We start from the raw sequence: 10140 nt of genomic DNA on the forward strand, positions 1-10140 counted from the left end.
TTGCCTTCCCTTACAATCACAGTCCTTTGGTCACTCGCAACAGGGGCGAGACCCGCCTAGATCAGGAGTTAATAAAATTGTGACTCATTTTCTTCTGCTTGACTCTACAAACCAGAGGCTGGAAGAATGGTGTCAGCGAGTCCAACTAAGTTTTGTTTTCCTCTCTGCCAGCTCTCAATCACTTATGGGCATAATCTCTAAGTCGGCAGACACAGCTCATTTCCACACGTCTGAACCAGTGGTTGAACAAACGAGAAAAGCCAGCACGTGTTTAGCAGTCAGCGCCTTTTCCCCTGAAGAATCCCGGCGCTCTGGGTCTAGGATTTGGCTTGCTGCCCACTGGAGAGAGAGCGAGAGTGGCGCATACCTGAGGCCGCTGACTGTGTTGCCGTCCTTGATAAACCGCTCTAACACTTTTAGAATTCAAGTCTCCAAGCAAGGAAATGAAACTGGACTCCCCCATCTCCAATATTCCTGGAGTTTCTATCCCATTTTCGCACCCCTGGAGGCTAAATCTGTTCAATGGCCTTAATTCTACACAAGCTCAGAAAAAAATCATTATTATTATTATTATTATTATTATTATTATTATTATTTACATCAAAAGACTCACTGTGCTTTAACGCCAGCCCGAGAGCCGAGGGCTTCAGGGTCTGACTTCATCATCATGAAAAGAACCCACTGGGAAATGCTTGGGGGTCCTGTTTGGACTGCTGGTCAGTTTTCAGGGATTTGCCTTCGTCCACTGACAATCTCTGAGGTTGGAGAGCACTGTCTCCACACCTGGAATGTTCTGCTTTGCTTTGGGGTAAAATGTCTTAAGTTACAATGGATTATAATAAACACAAGGCGGATAAAAAGAAAGCTACCTCCTACTGGGAACAATGAAGAGAGAAGTTAACCATTACAAAATAACAGTTTTGCAGGAAATCGCATCACCGATACAGAAGTTATTGGTTAACTGGAGTCCAGTTTCTGGAATTAATGGAAAAGTTTGCTTTAATGAACTGTGTTATTCTAAGGTCATTCAGAGTTCAGAAATTCTAATCTAGAAAATGTATATGGGTCAATAAGACCATGCTGGTATAGGAAGGCTAGGTACTCCAATATTTTCTACCCAGACATATCGATTTCCAACTTAATTATAAGCCAGCTACTGAAGTTTCAGTGATCACACAAAATAGCATTGTTCAAACCCTCAGTTTTCTGAACTATTTGGTCCCTTCCCAATGGCATTTTCAGAGAGAGCAGTAAAACGTTATTGAGTGTGGATTCAAAAAGCACAGGAAAAGGTTTTCAGAGCATAAACCTTAAGCACAGTACAACCTTACCTCCTAGGTCCCAGCACACCCTGATCCCTGCCCCGCTGTAACTTTTAACCTCCATGAACTCAATTTTGAAGGAGGCAAATGGCAAAACAAGCTAGTATCAGGAATTGACTCAAGCCAAAAAGAGAAAGAGGAAGAACCAAATCACATTTCTTCTGGAAGAAATTTTTATAAATCTGTAAAGTCCCGGGGATGCTTTTTAGTCAAAAGAACCTTACAACTAGCTGTGTTGGCTAGACCATGGTCGTGGGATAGCACCACCACCACTTGGGAACGTGGTCACACTGTTCACACCACAACCACATCACCTGAGTTGTGTGCACCCTTAATGTCTCACACACTAAGCGTCATCGACTTTCAGAAAATGTTAATCGACACATAAAATCATCCATGTTGATTTAAGTGTGACTTTTCTATACATGCGTATGAGGTCTGACGATCCTTGGACCAGGGCAATGGGCATCTCCCTACCCTCAAGCATTTATAATTTCTTCATGTCGGAAATTTTTTGAAATGTACAATTAATTGTTGTCCGCTGGGTTATCTAGTCTGTGCTGTATGTCATTAGAAGTTTCTCCTCTTTTTCAACTCAGAATAAATTGTGCTCATAAATATATTTACTTTTAAAATGAAATTTTTGAAGTCTTCCTCATGATTTAGCCTTGAAACAAAGAAGTTTTAGGATTTCCTTAACCAGTATTTTGCTTGCATTTTCCTATTAATGTACAAGAATGTTATATGATTAAAAAAATCTACTTCTAAATAAGTCGGAGAGAATGGCAGTTATCAAGTATACAAACAATAGTGAGTGCTGAAGAGGATGTGGGGAAAAGGCACTCTCTTACATTGCTGGTGGGTCTGCAAACTGATGCAACCACTCTGGAAAGCAGTGTGGAGATTCCTCAGAAAACCTGAATGGAGCCACCATTTGACCCAGCTATCCCACTCCTTGGTTTATACCCAAAGGACTTAAAATCAGACATACTATAATGACAACGCCACACTAATGTTTACAGCTGCTGAATTCACAATAGCTAAACTGTGGAACCAACCTAGACGCCCATCAATAGATGAATGGATAAAGAAACTGTGGTATATCTACACAATGGAATATTACTCAGCATTAAAAGAGAAAAAATTGTGGAATTTGCAGATAAAGGGATGGAGTTGGAGAGTATTATGCTAAGTGAGGTTAGCCAATCCCAAAAAACTAAAGGCGGAATGTTTTCTCTGATTAGTGGATTCTGATCTGTGATGGAGAGTGGGTGCATGGGAAGAATAGAAGATCTTTGGATCTGGCAAAGGGGAGGGTGGGAAGGGGTTATGAGGGTAGGAAAGACAGTGGAATGAGATGGACATCACTACCCTAGGTACATGTATAATTGCATGAATGGTGCGTCTCTACACCGCGTACAACCAGAGAGTTGAAATGTTTCGCTCCATTTGTATACAATGAATTGAAATTTATTCTGCTGTCGTGTACAACTAAGAACAGAAATAAATAAATAAGTCTGAGAGCACTTTCAGCAAATACAAACTTTTAAAAAATCTTTGAGATAAGAAAGTGTGGTGTTATCGAGCACATTACAATTATTCTATCTTTAAAGCCTATGGCATACACTCGTTAAGGTGTCCTACCCCCACCAGCTGAAATGTCAAACACTCTGAGATCAGAAACAGCATTTGAGAAGTAAAATCTTTATAAAAAGAAAATATGCTGTCTAATATTAAATGTCTGTGAATTGCATGCAGAGGCAGAGCCTGCACCAGATATCAGGTCCCCACAGACTGTGTCTTCCTCCAGGTGGAGGATGTCCAGTGGAGGGTGTCGACTGGAGGATGTTCATTTGCATCTTTATTCTGAGCAAGTCTTTAAAGCAGCGGTGTGTGGCAACACTCTTCCATCCACAGGTGCTTTTTACACTACTGGTTTCAAAACTTACAAGTGAGAAACGGAAATGCAGTGGCAGGTCTCACAACCCAGATGACAAGGACCAAGGTGTGGTAGGTGGCCATGTAGAATCCAGCTGTGTTTCTGATGTCTGACTACGGATTCCCTGCGTCATTTAACTTCCTGGGACAAGCTGGTATTACCATAGTTCATAACAAGCAAACCAACCTGGGAATGGTGCTCCCTCGTGTGGCCAAGTCCTGAAACTCTTCAAATAAGATTATGCATTAGGACCCCAGAGAAGCCCACCCCCATCTGTACCTGCTGCGTCCAAACAGGAAACGCCTCCAAAAGTTGGACTTTCACTTTGGGATCAGGATGTGAATACTTCACACAAACAAGTCAGAATGCATTTTTAGGTCATCAAAATAAAGGAAAATATAATCTAACAGTGCTGGAGTCTGGTACCATAGTTTTACAAATTTTATTTATCTTTAACTGTGAACACATATTCATTATAAAAATTAATGGAATCCACTTATGTTTTCATACATGCATACTGCATGAATTTTGCAAATTTTAATGTCTAGTATAGTGAAGAAAGTCTCTCTCAACTTTAAAGGTGTGTCTCTACACCATGTACAACCAGAGAGTTGAAATGTTTATTTATTAAAATAAAAATATTTATTTTTTAGTTTTAGGTGGATACTATATCTTTATTTTATTTTTATGTGGTGCTGAGTATCGAATTCAGTGTCTCATGCATGCTAGGCGAGCATGCTATCACTGAACCACAACCCCAGCCCAAGGAAAATATCTTCTTTAAAAAAAATGGGGAGCTGGGGTTGTAGCTCAATGGTAGAACGCTTGCCTTGCATGTGTGAGGCACTGGGTTTGATTCTCAGCACCACATGTAAATAAATAAAGTAATGGTTCATTGACAACTAAAAGAAAAAAAATTAAAAACTGGTCCTAGGGCTTGTGGGTCCTTTTCTGTATTTTAAAAAATAGAATGGCTCTCAAACAGGAGTGATTTTTTTTTTTTTTTTTGCTTCTCAAAAGACCATGGAAATTGGGGCTGGGGTTGTAGTTCAGTGGTAGAGCACTTGTCTAGCATGTGCGAGGCCCTGGGTTCAATCCTCAGCACCACATAAAAATAAATAAATAAAATAAAGGTATTATGTCCAACTACACCTAAAAAATAAATATTAAAAAAAGACAGTGGAAATATTTGCAAGCATTTTTGTTTCTAATAACTCAAGAGAGGGGAGCTACTGGACTGGTGAGTAAAATTCAGAGATACCATTAAACACCCTGCAGTGACAGGACACCTCAGCCACAGAGAATCCCTGGACCACCATGTCAGTAGACCTGAGCTCATGACTCCCGACATTCTACCATCCTTTTCATGTACAATATAGGAACCTTAAGCTTTTAAATATATAGAATTTATCAGACACAAAACCAAACACATCATCTCTAAAATCCCAGCAATAATACTAGAAATTCAGAAGCCTGATTCTCATAAACCCAGCTTCATGTTTGATTACATTCTTTTGGACTATCTATTATGCCTTATAATATGATATATTAACAATGTTCAGTCACTGCTTTTCAAAATAGAAAATGTGTTTGTGTGTTTTGGTTGATAGCGACCAGGAGATACAAATTCAGATATTCTAGTCCCTTGGAAAAACACAAGGAAAGCAAAATTGTTTGAATTAACTCCAGGCGGGACTGAATATTTTCATTAGAAAAACATGCCTGCTAGCAAAGTCCCCACAGGGAGCAGGGAGGAAAGAGAACAGATTCACCCGCCTCATCGCTCCTCCAGCAACCAAGGAAAAGCAATTCTTTTAGGACCAAGACCCCTGGCCTGGGATCCCTGGACCCGGAGACCCCATAAAAATAAGACAAATCTGACACTATTTTCAACCTGTCAAAATTTTTTTATGATGAAATATTTAACTACAATAAAATATCCTGAGATCACTAAAATAAGAAGAATATAGACACTGGTTGTTGCATAGAAATTCATTTCATTAGATGTTACATGGTAGGAATTTCCAGAATCTTTGGAAGAAAATAATTAAAAAGCCTTTTATGTTTAAACAAGAACTTCAAAACTACTGCCCGGGGAAGCTGGTAGTTAAGACGGAAAAGTAAAGCCACGATACCACAAAGCACCAACTTCGCTTCTCTGCTTTGCTCCTTGAAGTTCTTTGTACAGATCTTGTGCCAGAACATTTAAAAAAGAGTAGAGCCTCCCAAGTTCAGATTGGTGGGCAGCACAGTAAGAACGTCCCAGAAGAGAGTGCAGAGAGACCACAAGGCAGACTTGTAGGCCCATTAGAGACCCCTCCCTACACACCAGTCCTAAGGATCTGCATTGGTGGGGCTTAATGAGAATCCTGCGTTGGACGCTTGGTCCCAGTGTGGGGCTGTTGGAGTGGTGGGACCTCGTGGAGGTGATCACATCATGGGAGCACACCCTCTGAGGGGATTAAAGCTAGTCTCATGGAGTGAGTTCTCATGAGAGTGGGTTGTTATAAAGTCAGGCCACATGGTTGTTCCTAGGTTCCCTTTCTGCTCCTCCACCACATTGTGATGCAAATGAGGGAGCCCAGAGGCCAAACCAATGGGGCCACAGAATCTTGGACTTTCAAGCTCAAAAACTATGAGCTAAATAAACTTTTAAAAAAAATAAAGTATCCTGCCTCAAGTGTTTTGTTACAGCAATAAAACAAAAACATACTACAATGCTATCTTTTAGGTGAGTACATACTAAGAACAAAGGACCCACCCTCTCATTCTCTTCCTTGCTCTCTGTCACCTGCTCTCCCTCCACCCCAGGGGTGTGTGCCTGGTGGAGCCTGTCCTAGATCCTTTTCTCCTGTCTCTCCCTCTTTGTAGGCGATATTCTGCACTCATACAGCCCCACTTATGATCTATGTGCTAAACCCACTTGGATATATCTAGCTTAGACTTTCTTCCCAGATCCAGACCAACTTATCCAAGTGTCTGACCTGTTATATTTATTTGACAGTCTAGAACTCAATGTGCAACTCACAATCCTCCCTCACTCAGCACACTCTTGCTCCTGCTGTGATCACAGGTTTCGTCTCTACCTCGTTACGGATTGAATTGTAGGCCCCTAAAATCTGTCAGTTGAAGCCCCAAACGTTCAGTGTTTCAGAATATGACTGCACTTGGAGGCAGGACCTTTAAAGAGGTGATTAAGTTAAAATGGGGCTGTTAGGGTGGCCCTAATCCAATAGGAGTGGTGTCCTTAAAAGAGCAGATTAGGACACAGAGACACCAGAGATGTGCTTGTGCAGAGGACCCAGGAAGGATCCAACTGCAAGCCAAGGAGAGAGACCTCAGGAGAACCAACCTTGTCCACACCTCAACCTTGGACTTCCAGCCTCCAGGGCGGAGAGAGGACAGATGTCCACTGATGAAGCCCCGGTCTGCAGCCCTAGCCAGCTAACACACCTTCTCCTCTCATCAGCCGTCCAGGCTGCCCTGCTCTGCTTCCTAAACATCTCCGAGGACTCAGATCTCTCACAGGTGCCCGCTGCAGCCTTCCAAGGCTCTTGCCCCTCTACCACCCAGTCCCTAGGAGGTCAGAGTGATCACGTAGAAATGGAAACGGAATCTTTGCCTTTGGCTTACAACCCCTCAAGAATGAAATCAAAACTCCTTACCGAGGCCAACAAAGCCCAGCCTGATCTGCCCCTGCCCACCCTCTGGCCTCCTGTTAGAATCACCAGCTCATCAGCCCCCACCCCAAGGAACAGCCACCTCTGAGAGTTCTTCCTGTGCACAGAGACACTAGTCTCCCCACACATCCTTACCCTGTAGGACAGCTTCCTTACCCTCCCTGTCGTCTGCATGGCGATGCTCACGCACGCTTTTGGTCTCAGTCTGAATGTCCCTTCCTCAGAGAGGCTCTCCCTGGCCACCCAAGCTAGGTCGGCCTCCTGTAAGTCCTGACAGATGCCGCCCTGCTTTTCCGTAGCACTCTGCATAGTGCATAGTCATATTGGAACATCTGTCTCCCCTAGATAAGCTCCCTGAAGCTGTTTCACGTCTCTCTTTTGGGTGTTCCCAGCAGACAACTTTCAAGAAATACAACTGAGGCCCCAACAGCACAGGACTCAGGCCTCCTAAAGGTCTGCTCTAAATCCAGGATGGCCTCATTTTGATATCCTTGACAAATTAAATCTGCAGATTCTACTTCCAAGTGACGTCACAGTCTGAGGTTCCAGAGGGATGTACCTGTGTCGCAGGGGGGTGCTACTCAATCCACCACACATAGGGGCTTTGTTTCGTTCACTTTTATCCCTAGAACCCAGGATAACATCTGGCATATCATCTATTCTTGATACACTTGTAAAATAAATGGCTGTACTAAGAAAAGAAGTGAAAGGGGGGAGTAGGAGACCCCATGGAGGTGCCAAAGCAGAGCACCAGTAACAAAGCCAGTTGAAGACAGATCAGCAGATGCAAACTCCAAGGGGAATCACCTGAGGATCCATTACCCAACTCTTGGAGCCTCATCCAGACGGAAACACAAAAGCCCGAAGAGTAAGGACTTGGGCAGACAGGGTATGGAAGGCAGAGGCTGGGCTGTGTGAGTCCCGCCCCCGCCAGACATCAGACGGAAAGGGGAGGGGGTGCCTGTCACTTCAAGTGTAGGGACAGGAGTTTCTTGAGGTGACCCCAGGAGCCTGAGGGGTTTCTCACTTACACATGAGCAAGCAACAGCAGTTTTGCACGGGGAAGTAACCATTTCCTCTCTAAAAGTGCTTGAATCCTGGGGTGCAGAGGTAGCAATAAAAATATCACCCTGGGGGTGTTTTTAAAGGATCTTTCCCCAAAGAGCATATCAGAGAGAGAGAGGCATTTGGTCATGAGGGGCAAAAAGGGACAGAGCTCAAAATGACCAGGACCGATGCTGTCCTTCTCAAGGGAATGGCAACCAGATGGGCCCAGCAGGAAGCAGGGGAGAAGGCCTCTGAGAACCCCCACAACCCGAACAATAAGAGTCAGCTTCAAAGTCGGCCCCACCTGGAGGGTGGGATGCCATCTTCCAAAACCAGCGTCTAGTTTCTCCTATGTTGCATCACTGCCCAGCAGTGGAAGAAGCAGCGTCATGGAATAGGAAAGGTGGCAGGAATGTCTGGGGGAGCTGGCACAGGGTCTCTGATAAACCCAGCCTAATTACCTCTTAAGATTGGGAGCCACCTCGTCTCAAAGGCATGAAAAGTTAATTTCGGCTTTACTATATATTACTGCAATTTCTAAACTTGCTTGGAATGCCTGCCCGTGCCTTGAAATCATCCATGCCTGGCTTTGCCTGGCCAGATAATGACCGTCTCTGAAACTCTAGTGGCACCTCATAAATTCTGATGTTGGGATCTAAATTTACTCCCTAAGTGCTGGACCATTTAGATTATTAAGCTACTACCTGCCTTTGTGTTATGCTTGTCAAAATCCTGTTATCTGTAAGTTCTCAAGACACACACACACACACACACACACACCCGCCGCCTTTTTGCAACTTTCTGTGCTATAAAGCTGTGCTCCTAGAATGCTGGAGTGCTGTCTTCTATTCCCACAGGTTTCAGGAGAGACAGCCCCGGCCGATAGGAATTGCAAACTTGCTTTAATTTGATTTAAATTGGAGTCGGTGGTCTTTTCTTTGCATTGTGGTTTAACATCCCCAGCTGCACCAAAAATTCTCACCTGCCTCCAGGCCCAGCAAGGAGAAGGGAGCCAAGTCTTCCCTTTGAATGAAGATTAAAGTGTACATTAATATATTGGGTTTAACACTGCAAATTGTTGAACTGAAATTAATACATAGGCCGGGTGTTTGGAGTTACTGAACTAAGACAAAGTGAACACAGAACTGCAGGACCAGAAGTCATGGAACCTGCCCAAGTTCCAAGGGAAGCACTGGCCTCACTCCACAGGCTTAGAGGGACTGCAGAGGACAAAAATAAAGTGGCTTCTATGGTTACACCTCAGGAGTCTCACTGTTCCAATTTCCCTTCACCGTGGTGTCAGGTGATCCTTGCTGGGTCAAGAAGGCCATAAACTATTTTCTTTCTTTTTTTTTTTTTTTAAAGAGAGAGGGAGAGAGAATTTTAATATTTATTTTTTAGTTTTCGGCGGACACAACATCTTTGTTTGCATGTGGTGCTGAGGATCGAACCCGGGCCACACGCATGCCAGGCGAGCGCGCTACCGCTTGAGCCACATCCCCAGCCCGCATAAACTATTTTCAATACCAAACTGCTCCTCTCCAAAAGTCCCTATCTCAGTAAATAACACTTCCATTTCACAGATGTTCAAGCTGAAAATTTAGAGTCAACTTTTATGCCTCTTTCTCCCACATCCATCTATAAACCTTATCAATTCGGCCTTCAACATGTAACAACAAGCCCATCCCATCTCCCCTTCTCCACCACCTCTGCCTTAGCCAAACTGTCACCCCACATCTCTCTGTCACCTTTTCCCATGCAGTCAGAGTGCTCTATTAAAAACAATAAATGTTGGTGATGTAGCTCAGTGGCAGAGCATTTGCCTAGTACATGTGAGGCCCTGGATTTGTTCCTAGAACTGCCAAAAAAAAAAAAAAAGTCAAAGAAAAACTAAAAATAAATCAGATTAATACCTCTCTGCTCATTACTTCTTTGCTCAGAGTCCCACAATTGTTCCCACCCTTCTCAGATTAAAGTCCAAATTCTTGTCATGAATTACAGGGACATGTGTTTGGACAAGTGCCAGAGTTTTCCCAAGGCTTTGAAAGGGTCACCTGAAATCAGTCTCATTGTGCTGAGGGCAAAGCTTAGAAGACACACACCCACAAAAAAGAGTTATCACATATTTTCTCAAAGAAGTATCTGTGAAAAC

At 43.4% G+C, this 10140-nt stretch overlaps 1 protein-coding gene and 1 long non-coding RNA gene across 2 annotated transcripts in view; one reads left to right on the top strand and one right to left on the bottom strand.

Moving 5' to 3' along the window:
- Dcdc2 (doublecortin domain containing 2) overlaps positions 1-7197 on the bottom strand; it is a 145387-nt gene extending 138190 nt beyond the window's left edge. The window contains exon 1 of the mRNA XM_027948332.2: positions 7077-7197. The gene's annotated coding sequence lies outside the window, so the exon portion shown is untranslated. The remainder of the gene's footprint in view (positions 1-7076) is intronic.
- On the top strand, positions 6576-7465 carry LOC114102818 (uncharacterized). The gene is made up of 2 exons (XR_003584577.2): positions 6576-6789; positions 7334-7465. It is a non-coding gene; the product is annotated as an uncharacterized lncRNA (long non-coding RNA).
- The last annotated feature ends 2675 nt before the right edge of the window (positions 7466-10140 follow it).

The sequence above is a fragment of the Marmota flaviventris genome, chromosome 6 (genome assembly GCF_047511675.1).
Source record: "Marmota flaviventris isolate mMarFla1 chromosome 6, mMarFla1.hap1, whole genome shotgun sequence".
In the NCBI taxonomy this organism is placed as follows: Eukaryota; Metazoa; Chordata; class Mammalia; order Rodentia; family Sciuridae; genus Marmota; species Marmota flaviventris.